Source organism: Triturus cristatus, chromosome 5_2, assembly GCF_964204655.1.
Source record: "Triturus cristatus chromosome 5_2, aTriCri1.1, whole genome shotgun sequence".
In the NCBI taxonomy this organism is placed as follows: Eukaryota; Metazoa; Chordata; class Amphibia; order Caudata; family Salamandridae; genus Triturus; species Triturus cristatus.
The window spans coordinates 838,714,723-838,727,593 of record NC_140588.1 but is presented as its reverse complement, the minus strand read 5'-3'; the positions used below and the strand labels follow the sequence as shown (position 1 = coordinate 838,727,593).

Below are 12,871 nucleotides of genomic sequence, written 5' to 3'. Positions count from 1 at the left end.
TCGTAAAAAACCAATGAAATTGCCCCGTTATAGTTAGTTCAGCTAACTATAACTCGCGCGCCCGCAATGCACTGCTGATGACGTCACATATTACATCACTCATGACATGGTCAGTGACATCACTCATGACATCACTGATGACATCTCAAATGACATCACTGATGACATCACTGATGACATCATCCTTGTGATAGAGTGGCAGACCTCCTCTTCCCCTAATATAACCTTTGACACACACATTCAAAAATAGAAACTACAATGTTCAAAACAATGGACATACCAATACCAGTTAAAACAACCTATTCAGTAATTCTAAGATCCACATACACATCCACTCATTCACCAACAGTCCAATTCAGTCACTCATACATGTACTCACTCATCATATGTACTCATACACCTATACATCCTGTTACACAATGCCACTCATCCATAGAGTTACTCACACACATAGTCACTCATGCTAACAAAGAATCAAACATACATTTACTTGCATATACAGTTATACACACACCACCACACTTACTTCTACGGAAACTTACACATACTTAGGGGCAGATTTATGACGACTGGCGCATCCCTGCATATCAGCAGGGATGCGCCAGTTATTATGCGCCACAGCTGCGCCACCATGGATGCGCCGCATTTATAATGCGGCGCACCATGGGGCAAAAACGGCACAGATGCGTGACGCATCTGTGCCGAAAAGTGGCGCATTGCTGGAGTTGCGTCGCAAGCGCGACGCAGCTCCAGCAATGATCTGGGGGGCCCTATCTGTACAATGCTGCGTCAATCCTTACGCCTGCTTCAAGCAGGCGCAGGGTTTTGACGCAGCATGGGCCTAAAAGTGACTGAGTGAAATCTTGTAGATTTCACTCAGCCACTTTTAGGAGGCGTTCCTGCGCCGGAACGCCCCCACCTGCCCTGGAACGCCTACATGTGGCGCAGGGCTTTACAACGTGACGCATCTGGGAGATGCGTCACGTTTGTAAATGCCCCGCACCATGGCGCAGGATTTGCGCCGCTGCTGCGTCACAAAAGTGACGCAACGGCGGCGCAAAAGTGCCGCAAGTGCAACATAAATCTGCCCCTTAGTCTTTTAAACAATCACTTATAGAAACACATACTTATTCATACAAGAACTCTTTCAATCTCTCACTCTCACATATACTCACATATATACACCAATAGTCACATATACTAGTTTAAAACATATGTAGTTACTCATAAAGACATTATTGAGACAGTCATTCACTCAATAACACATCCATGCACACACTCATCCACCCATACAGTCCTGCACACATGCTGTGTTCAACACATACAAACAGTGAGTCACTCATTCATACACCTATGCACTACGTAATACCCCCCACCGAACCATGCAGACACTCAGACTGATACTCAAAAAACCAACTAATAACCTATATAGACACCCATGTAGCTACTCACCAACCCATGCAGCCACTTATACACAAAGTGAGAGACTGATACAGATATATACATATTTAAACATTACTCACTAAAACATGTATTCACTATGATACACTTAATCAGTCAGTTAAACAATCAATTTTTCAAAAACAAATCATCCATTTAGACACTTATATACCCATTTATTCTTCCATCGACCTTGAGATATACATATATAAAACATATTTAATTTTCAGAAAAACCCACATTCACTGGATGATGTCATCAGTGATGTCATCAGTGATGTCATTTGAGATGTCATCAGTGATGTCATGAGTGATGTCACTGACCATGTCATGAGTGATGTAATATGTGACGTCATCAGCAGTGCATTGCGGGCGCGCGAGTTATAGTTAGCTGAACTAACTATAACGGGGCAATTTCATTGGTTTTTTACGAGTAAAATGTCCAGCTAACTATAACATGTGTGAAACCTATGGTTTTTTCACTGAATTTCTAAGGTTTTTTAAATGCTAATTCCTAACTATAACGTGTGTGAAACCTATGGTTTTTTCACTGAATATATATATATTCTCAGTTCCACAAGTGCCCCAGACTTTTAGGACGCACTCTCCATCAGCATACTTTAGCCACCACTGCGGAGAAAGTGGGCCGGTGACTCTGGATGACTGAGCCATGAGTGGTCCATCAGCTTGGCACTTATTTTTGCAACGAAGAACACTTTGCATGGGAAACCCATTTATGTTTTAATTTTGAATATTTACGAGTTGGTAGAAGGAACGTTATTATGAACTGTGGCTTTAAATTCAAAACTACTGATCCTATGATACATTGCATTACATGAGGCTTCACCTGTGGCCAATAAAGGTACTTGTGACGTTATCAGTAGCTCTTTGCCTTTCATTTTACTGCCGCTTGTGCCTGTCATCAAGGACATTTATTTGTCTGAAACGCGTAAGGCGAACTGATTGATGCCTATGTATCGCTGTCTGTGCTGCTGCCTTTGGATAAAGTATGCTGATGGAGAGTGCGTCCTAAAAGTCTGGGGCACTTGTGCAACTGACTATGTATATATATATAATAAAGTAACTGGATTTGTCGCATACCAACTCCCTATACAACAACATGCTTTCCCATGAGTGATAGAGCAGGAGTATGGATAAACACATTTTAAGGCCTTAAATTATGGGAAGCTAATAAAGTGGGTAAGATGCCAGCCTCCTACCCCAAACACAAATAAAACCAAAACAGAATCACCACAATTAAGGATTCCAAAAATATAGGGCCCCATTATGCCACCCTAGAGGTGCTGGGGCCGGCCGTCAGCGGTGCAGTGGTCCCGCACCGCCAATTAGGATGCGGCTGCCACCCTGGCGGTCACATTCCGCATCTCTGACGCATTCCGCATCTCTGACATTGCAGCGGGTGCTGCTGTAAGCAGCACCCGCCGCAATGCCAAAGAGGCATGTTGTGCTTTGCCATGCACAACGTTGCAGGCACCGCACGGTGCCTGCCACCTTGTGCATGGCAATGAAGTGGGGTACCAAGTGCAACCCCCGCCCTCCCCCCAGAGGCCTGCAACGGGCCCCCAAAGCATTCCCCGCCAGCCTTTCCATGGCAGCGAATCCGTCATGGAAAGGCCTGTGAAACCCCCAATCATAATATGGATGGTGGTGCCTTCCTCGTTAAGGGCTTTCTCTATGCAAATCTCGATAGCCCAACTGACCCGGTCTTGTTAGACTTGCTTATAACATCTGCAACCAAAATAGTCTTTCCAACAGTAAAAGCACGCACAAAGCCTCCTTCAACAACTGAATCACCCACATCAGGAGCGCAGACAATATCTCACTCCAAAATTCTCCATGGAATTCACCCTCAATACCCATCTGGGCTAAGCTGGACAACTACTTCATCACCAGAAAGCCCCCTTGAAACGCCCCTTACACAGCTCTCTCTCCATATAAAAATCTCCCTAACCATCATTCGTGACCAAACCCAAGACTACTGCCATTGATATACCTCACCTCATCCTCTTTCCATAATTACCACAAGACGGTATTTGACTGATCACAACTCTTATGAGTCTCTATACACCAAGGTTTGCCCTGAACCTAAACAGGGGACTAAATATTGCACAACGCACATATACTTCAAAGTTATACACAGATCAGTTGTTGCAACGCTTGTACGCCTGTCTTGTTGGCTCACTGTATAGCGCAGACTACCATACACAAAATGTTGTGTTCTCACCATTTGTATTACCACTTACTTGCCAGCAACTGGTGTCACATTTCACAGTTCCCATCATTAATTCATCTGTCCAGATATGTGTTGTGTAGCATTATCCCAATGCTAAACCCCGCACCAAAACAAATGGAGAGTCTAAATTGACTCTGTCTACTCATTCCCCTCTCCTTACCTCTATGATCCTTAAGGTTTATTTGTAGTTCCCTATGTTCAATCTATATATGATTTTACATATGATTTTATATATGATTTATGATTATGTATGATTTCATGTATGATTTGTACATTCTTACCTTTTTAATTTAAAATAGGCTTTGTAATGAGAAAAAAAGAAAAGACAATTCCACTGAAGCATGTTAGTTGCAACTAATAATTATGAAACAGAGGCTACTCAATATTCACTAAGCTTCTATAAGTCTACAGCACAAAATCAATAGTATAGCTAATCACTCTGTTGTTTCCTCATATTTATAAAAAATCAGGTGTTCCTCCTTTGCTGTAAACCATTCCCTTGGGGTCACTCAGAATGTGCCATGTTTTTCTCTGTCTCCTTCACCATATCATGCCTGTGATTGACAGTCTCTACTCCTTGTAAGCAGTTATCTCTTAGATCGTAGGCATGTTGCTTTCCCCGTGCATTACCTGCTATCAGTCTTCCTTGTCCCATTATTTACATTATGAGAGGCCTCCTGCTCGACTAGTCAGCCACTCTATTGCTATTTTCTATTTCTTTTCTAAACACAAACCTTTCTCCTCTATGGAAATGCCTGCCCTTATTAAAGTAATTATTTTCATTCCAAACTAGGGACCCGATTCACACAGGTAACTTTCACTTTGGAGTAACTGGCACTTTAGAGTACGTTTACTACCTTTTGTCTATTCATAACAGCAGAATGTAAATTTGCTCTGCAGGTGTCACATATCTCTACTTAACTGAAAGGCCTGGGCTCTACTCACGAACTACAGCAGCTATTCACAAAACTAATTTACACTTTTGAGTAACTTTACTAATTTTGGGAGGGCCTGATTTATAAAGTAACTTCTTTTTTTGAGTAATTTCAACTTTTGAGTAAGTTAGTTGTTACTATATGTCTATTCACTAAGGGTCATATTTATCAAGGTTTTGCATTGACCTTGCTCCATGCAAGGGGGAGCAAGGGTCACACAACACCTAAGTGATATTTAATAAGCCATGCAAGGCAGCGCTTTACTATGGGGCATGGAGCAGTTCCATGGGTGGAGCATGGGTGTTACCACGCCTCATCAGCTTAGGCATAATGAGGAGAAATATGCTTATTGCCCTCGTTTCTTCTCGTTTTCGACATGTGCTACATTCTGCAGCACACATAGAAATAAGAAAAATCCTCTGAGGAGTGTTTTGGTGCAGGAAGGTGTCCCTTCCTGCACAAAAACAAGGCACCCCCTGCAACATGACGCAAGGGTGCCTGCATTGTTGCTGGATAGTCAAAAGTTCACCAGCACTAGGAAAGGATAGGAATGCACCTTATAATGGTAAACATGGTGCATTCCTGCCTTTCCCTATCACACTGCGCAGCCAGGTGTCTTACTGTGTTGTGCTGCATGAACGAACGTGAACTCTGCCCCTAAATCTGAGAGTAAATTTACTCCAGAAGTGTAACTACAAGTTTCCACCAATTTCAAAGGCCTTGGGGCTGTAGACTTTTAAGTAGTTTACATGCTAAGTCAGCTGAATTTTGTAAATAGACAACACGTTGTAAAAGTTCTCAAAAGTGTACATTACTCCAACGTGTATGGTCCCCAGACCCTTCAATTTTGTTCAAATATGTAAGTTGCACATCCTTATAATTGATGTGAGGAAAAAGATGGGAAATAATAGCAAGAGGGAACAGTTAGGGAGCAAGTAGGTATTTAGTAGGCCGGATATGAGTGACCCTTGTTCAGTGTCTTCAGGATCTGCATTTCTAAATTTTTCCATTTTGAAGCTTCAAAATGTCTTGAGCACCCCTCCTTACAAGATACAATAATTACAACTCACAAGAAAATGAATTCCCATGTAAAACATGGTAAGTTGGTGTTCTTTCCTAAGCAGAGTCACCAATAATAAATGTTAAGCATGCTCAAACCTATTTATCCTTCCAAATATCTATCTGAGATTCGTTGATCTGTCTCTCATCAGAATACAAGAGATCGTTTTGACAGTGTTCTTATACATGCAGATCTTACTATATTCAATAGATCTCTTTTAGCACCAGCTGGACTCATTAAATGAAAACATCAAGAAAAGCAAATCCTTTTAAAGAGAGCCCCCTATTAGTGTTCCTAGGGAGGAAAACAACATTTGTGTTCTGTCTGTAAGAATGTGCGAGCCAGTGAAGTCGTAATTTTATGATCATACTTTATACAAAAACGTTGAAATGTCAGTCTTACATACATAATGAAGCAGGAAGGTGAGTAATTAGTGCTGGATTTAGGAAGTCGAGTTTTCCATATAATTAAATGCCAATAGTCAAGTAAACAGCTAACAGGATAAAGATGACATCATTTCTCAAGCAACACGTGTAGCCCAATATGGGCCTCAGAAAAATACAAACAATAATTTAAATGTAAAAGTATAGTCACTTCGAAGAAGTCTCTGGGTTTTTTCTATCATAAGAAACATGTTAAATAGTATAAGAGAGCAATACCAAAAGTGCTTAGCAAATGACACAGGATTTGCGATTGTACTCATGAATATTGAGTACAAGAATATATTGGTACACTAATATCATAGACAAAATATTAAGGGACGAAATATCAAAAGGTAAGAGCATGTAGGAAAGAATAGATTTACTATTCTTAACACCAAATCTATATATCTTGAAAATATATATATATAGTCAAGGTACATGTATGTGGAGTCAGCTATAGAAAACTTACACATACATACCTTTCTATATTTTGACCCTCGATATTCCATCTACAATATTACTGTCCCACAATGTTTAGGATCCACACCAGGTATTATATCATATTTTTTGTTCAGGAAAAGTGTTGCAGTGCACCTGCTTTTGTTACCTAAAATACAACCCGATGCAATGTGCATGATATATATGGGGGATGTGAATATAGCAGTAAATCCACCTGTTTTAACAATCACAAACTAAGTTCCTCAGAACCATTATGGGAGAAAATGAAAAGAATAAAAAACAGTTTTACTCAGTTCATTTTACAGCTGAATTTGCTTAACAATACTCACACCTAGGACAATGCAAGCCTTCTCCCATGCGTTTTTTTCACGGTAAAACATTATGACATTAGGAAGATTGAAACCATACAATTAAACATGTCTGAAAAAGGAATATAGTGTTTCCACATACACTCTTTTAAATTTCACATTGAAAAGTGTGACAATCGAAGAAGACAGATAAGCTAATATATCTGGACACTTGGAGCCAGATCACAGCATCCGGGAGAATGCCACCAAGCCTGCGGCATCCTGATCGTTGCAATACAATGTTGCCACGTGGCTGGCGGTGTTGCAGCGATGGTGTCATGGCAGGGCATGCTTTGGCTCAGAGAGAGAGCCTGAAGCACATACTGCCACAGTGTAGTGTCATTTGCATGTCGGGCATACCGTTAGCATGTACCAGGTCGTGCATGGCACACTGGGCGCACATGACAGCGCAGGCATAGGGGGAGGCGCAACATGTGCCACCAGCCCCAATTTCCAATTGGGTGAATCGACTGGGGGTCCTTTTTGTGGTTCCTTCCTTCCTTTCCACCAACATTTTCATGGAGGGGTCCCCACCATGTAAAGGTTGGTGGAAAGGCAGGTCATGATCCACACAGTGGTGCTAGTGCCAGTGTCGCCTCCTTAGACTGCCGCATTGCCAACCACCGCTGCCACAAGACCTGAGATCCTGGTGGTGTTGGCGGTTTTGCTGCAGTCATGTGGCAGTCCAAGTGCACTGCTCGTAATCAGACACTCGGACTGCTGAGGAGGCAGCGGTCAGACCACGAATGACGGTACAGTAGTCCCAAGACCCAGGGTCCACTGTGTCCAATTTTTATTTTGTTGTATTGTTATTTTGCTTTTTGTTATGGTGTTTATGTGTTGTGTTCTGTTGTGCTCTGTAATGACTGTAGATATATCTACAAATGATGCTACAAATACAGCCAAAAGTGGCATATTCTCTAAAAGCGCAATCAACAAAAACTATTTACAGCTGGTTGTTGTTCCAGCTGTTCAACTATTTAAGACACAAGTCAAACCAAAACTGCCACATGCCGCATAAATTATTTAATTCTAAACAGGAATATATAGTGTTCCAAAGGTGAAAGCAGTGGATTACAAGACACTCCTGGCATTTGTTACCCAGAGTATCTGAAGTAGTCCAAGATGCTATCACCATTCCATCCAAGCCTGCTACAGGACGTAATCTCTTATTTTTCACACAGAGAGGAGCTCATCAGTTTTATAGGAAGATCAACCCCTTTAATTTCAACTTTTCTTCATGTATTTCTTTTAAACATTGTCTGAATACCGCTTGATGCTGCATCCTAATATGAGTTACTTTATTCTCAAATCTTTCTGTTACAAATGTTTCAGTTTAACTATTGCCTGGCGATTGTTTTCTTTTGGTCTGCTGTTTTACACGGTCCTTGCTTGCTGTCTTTGTGCTTGCAGGATAGAAAGAAGGAATATGGTCACGTGGAATTAAGAATGCAGAAGGGAAAAAGTGAGAGCATCTAAATTTCATGATTTGTCACTTGTACATAACTATCTGTGCTGCACAAGGATGGAAGTGTGATGCTGTGAGCTATTAAGCAGTGCTGTGTGGGCATCAGAGGAAGGAAAGGCTGGAGGTGCTCAGTGCTTAGTTTGTGCCGGTGCTTTCCAGTGCTTAGCACCGGCACTTAATTGACAGGGCCAGGTCTACGCATCTCGCCCGTGCGTCATTGATGTTTTTTAAAATTTACCGTAGGTACTCTGTATACTCAGCGTGTTCAATCATGCAGGTCACAGGAGCGGTTAACAATGACTGGTACTGGTTGCAGCTGTGTGTGAGATGCAGTGAGATGACTAACAAACACTTCTCTTAATTAGCTGCCTGCCGCGCACGGTGCCGCCCAAGAGAGAATACATAATTGGTGGCGCACACTTGTGATCTTGGCGGCCACAGCCCTTCTTGGTTACCTATTCACACAGTGAGTAGGCCGTGCGTGCACTGTACACAGTTGACTGTGCGTGCGCCGTGTGCGTTGCTTGAAGGTGGGCGGGGGCGGGCCGCGTGACAGTACACACACTGGCGGCAGCAGTACTGTCTGTCTGGCACACACTGATTTATTGGGGCACCTGGGGCGGTCTGGATTTTGGTTCTGACTGTTCTGATAGCGGGTAGGGGCTGTAGGCGCTGCTGTATGCGCAGCGTGCGGCAGCGTGCGGCAGCGTGCGGCAGCATGCGGCAGCGTGCACAGGTTTTCGCCAAATGATGACCATGCACACGCCACGCCCCAGCATAACCACCGCAGCTCCCTGCTAACCAGGACATTACTGTCTGGTGGTTCTGGTAGCATTGTTGGGTAGCAAACAGCAGCAGCAGTGCACCAGGCCGCCTAATCTAAAATCAGTTATTCACTGAGCCGGACCGCCCACCACGAGTAACGGGAAGATTGAAGTTAATAAAACAGTGAGTTAGTTAGTAAGTAAACTACTGAGTGAGCTAAGCTAAGCTAAGCGGCTAAGCCAACTGAAGTACTAACTACTTGCCATTCCAATACCGTCAGTACTGAATGAATACCGTGCAAAAACCAATGCTGTATTTTTATTTTTGGTAGTGTGTGACTTTAGTGAGGGTCCGGTTGTAAGATCACCGGCGTGGGGGGGGGAGGCAGCTCCATAATACTGATTATTAGGAATAGGATGCAAATGCTGCAATTCAGATTCTCTGAAGTCCCACCGGCCATAGCGGTATAGTCGTGCTGGCCCAGCAGTACTGTACTGGCCTGCGCAGGCTGCAGGTTAAGAAGACTAGTAAAACTAGGCCCTGCTGCCCTAGCCTACCCGCCTAGCCGCTCGCTGACTTGTCCAAACATGGCGGCTGGTGAGCGCAGCCCTTCCCGATGGTAATGGTTGCACTTTCTTTCTCGGGTGTGGTGTCACAACGGATAGTGTGATGCAATCTATTACTTTCTAAATTGAGTCCCGCGGGTTCAGGGCTCATTGTTCTTGTGTTATGTTGTGTTTAGTTGTTGACATCTGCAGAGTGCACAGCCTGTTGATGGTATGATAGTTAAAGCTCTGTAAGCCATTGCAGTTGCCTGCCCTCATTTGCAAGGTTTGCATTACAGACCGGATTTCTGAGTCATGTGGTGGGGTGATAGGGTGTTATGTTCAAGTCCATCTTTAGCTTGGGTAAAATGTCTAATAATTCATTGTACTGAGCATGTATAATTTTAGTGTGGCTAGAATTGTTTTACCATTGCTCGCACGACGCACACTTTTATGATGTGTTTACTCTTCCTGTTGCCCAGTGAAAGAGATAGTAACAGCCCTGCTCTCTGAGTAACGGTATCCCCAGCCCGGGCAACACTCTCAGAGGGCAGGCATATGCTCTGAGACTTGTAGTTTCACTTGCCTGGTATAAGCATATGCCTGCAATTCCCAGCATGCTATCTCTCAAGCAATGAATCCTCGATAGCTTTGAGGTGGTCCCAAAGAAATAGTGATAGAGATCCAGGGCTGGCCCCACACCCACGATTGGGCAATGGTTCCATCAGGTGTGCTCCTTTTCTCTTTTCAGAGGAAGAGGATTACACTAGATTCAAGTGTACCAACAATCCTGGAGTGCTCTGTCCCAGCCTCAGGTGTTCTTTCATGGGATATTTTAGGAGGAGGGCTTTTTATCAGCCTGTAGTGCTCTCACCTCCGAGAAGGAGTGTGTGAGCCTCAAGTGTTGCAGAGTCCTGTGTGCAACACATTAAAGCCTTACCCCTTACTCAGCATGCATCCGCGTACAGCTGAAGCAGCACAGTCTTTCTTGCTTCCTGCTTAAAGGGCCAGCCCCACACTCCGGCAGCAACAACTTTCTGCACAGAACGCCCACTGACACTGTTAGGCAGCCTGCAATTTAGTTGTCTTAAGATTTTGTTTCATGTGATGTGACCTAGAGTTACAAAATTGCGTTTATATTGGGTGTGCGGGAATGGAAGTAACCTTTTGCGAAGGCATAATGTGCAGTGTGGTGGTGGAGTGAGTGACGGTCGCAGCATGTCATGTTACCCACCGTGGTTGGAGCCAGTGGAGGAAGTGGGTGGAGCCAGAAAGAAGTAGGTGTGGCCTCCAACACACTTTTGAGCACCTGCACTTCATATTTTACAAATTAAGCACTGGTGGTGCTCATGGATTTTTGGTGATTCACATCTTTAAAGGGCACAATACACGAGACACCTAATTATGGTCAAGGAAACAACATGTCTTATGAAGCCACAGGACGCTAGTGAGGTTTGCAAGTGGCAACAGTAAATATAAATAAATATAATGTAATGGTAATAAATAGTGCACATTTATTATTTAATTATAAAATATCATTAGACCTGTTTTGAATTTGAACATTATTGTAGCAAGTTGTTTCACACATACAACTAAATGAATGGTAATTAATTATAAACATCACTTTTATTACTTATTAATGCATAATCTTTTTTTCTTTTGGAGGAAATTATTTTTTAATTTTAGCTTCCAATAATAATTGTAATTTCATTTATTGTATTTCCATGTATTAAAGATTTAGTTCAAGATCACGTTAAAAGTGCTGCAACCTTTTAATTGTTCTCTACATTTCAATTCAATTCAATTCAATTCAATAAAAGCTTGTTTCGGTATGCTTAGCAAAGCCATAAAAGCATAATACAAATACACAACAAAAATTTGTCAGAATTTACACAATATAGGTATAATACTCAAGAGTTTTTTTTTGTTTTTTTTTAAAAAGAAACCAACGTTTTCATAAGGACTTGTTAGTTCTGTATTAGAGTGGATGAGTACAAAAGTAGCAAAGCTAATCAAAGTGCAAAATAGCAAAACTTGAATACATAATTCATTTAGAGTTTGAATTAAGCAGATGGTTATTAAGACAAATTATTGAAAAATTAGTTTGAAATGCAACTGACAATCTCAAGATCAGGATTTATAATTGTAAATTTGTTCGATGCCTGATGTAAAATTAAAAAAATTTAGCAATGATAAAAGATATCAGAGGGGAGTCCAACATTTGTAGTACCAACAATGCCGGGCGACATTCACGTAAGGCCATTTGTAGCAGAAGAGGTTTCAGCCACCGTTTTCTTGGATCAACATAAAATTTACAGAAAAAAGTGACATGTAGGAGGGATTGTGTGGAGGTGTCATCACACGGGCAACAGGAAAGCTCCTTTGACCAGTCATTGATATTGGGAAAAGTAATAAAACAGTGAAAGTTATTGAGTCTAAATCCTCCTCTATGTTTTTGAGAAGGGGAATGGGAAGCCTTTTCCCAACCTTATTCTAAGACATGTCTGTGTATCCCTTGACATCCCCCTCACTCTGCTGGGGGTAATGTGAACCACAATTCATAGTGTAACTCCCAAATACCTTCTTGTGGACATTGGTTCTGAGTTCTCAGTCACTAGCCCGCCATCTTTGTTTATTTTTTTTGACAAGTGTCCTCCTTTTTTTATTCTTTTGCACGGACAGTTCTCCGCTGTTCAATTGGGTAACTATACAAAAAATATTTTGGAGACCATTGACCAAGGTAATTTGTTAATTAAAGGTATTGATTAATTCATGATTATAATTAATTGTTTGTTATATCAGCATCTCTGTGACCTCTTTACTGACTATTGCCTTTTTATGATCACATTATTAGCTTTGTAACACTGCACGCACTTGAGATGTGTGATCACTTTTTCACTTTTTCACAGAGCAAGATCTTGACTTATTGTATATTCTCAAGTACTGACTTAGTACATAAAGGATCGTTGCATATGATCTGGGTCTTCAGATGTTTACATATATTTGTTCTTTTGATTGGATTCCATTGACAATCAATAATTGCAATTTAATATTTTGCTAAATGAGGTCTAAAGGATGCTTGCTGCTCTTAATTTGTAATAGACACTGTCCTTCCTAGGTGTAAGGGTTGCATCTGTAGCTTTTAAAGTCTGGCTGACTGACAGCATAACATTTATA

General features: G+C 41.9%; 1 long non-coding RNA gene across 1 annotated transcript in view; it reads left to right on the top strand.

Moving 5' to 3' along the window:
* LOC146829327 (uncharacterized) overlaps window positions 1-12,871 on the top strand; it is a 134,676-nt gene that overhangs the window by 100,201 nt on the left and 21,604 nt on the right. The gene's annotated exons all lie outside the window — the stretch shown is intronic.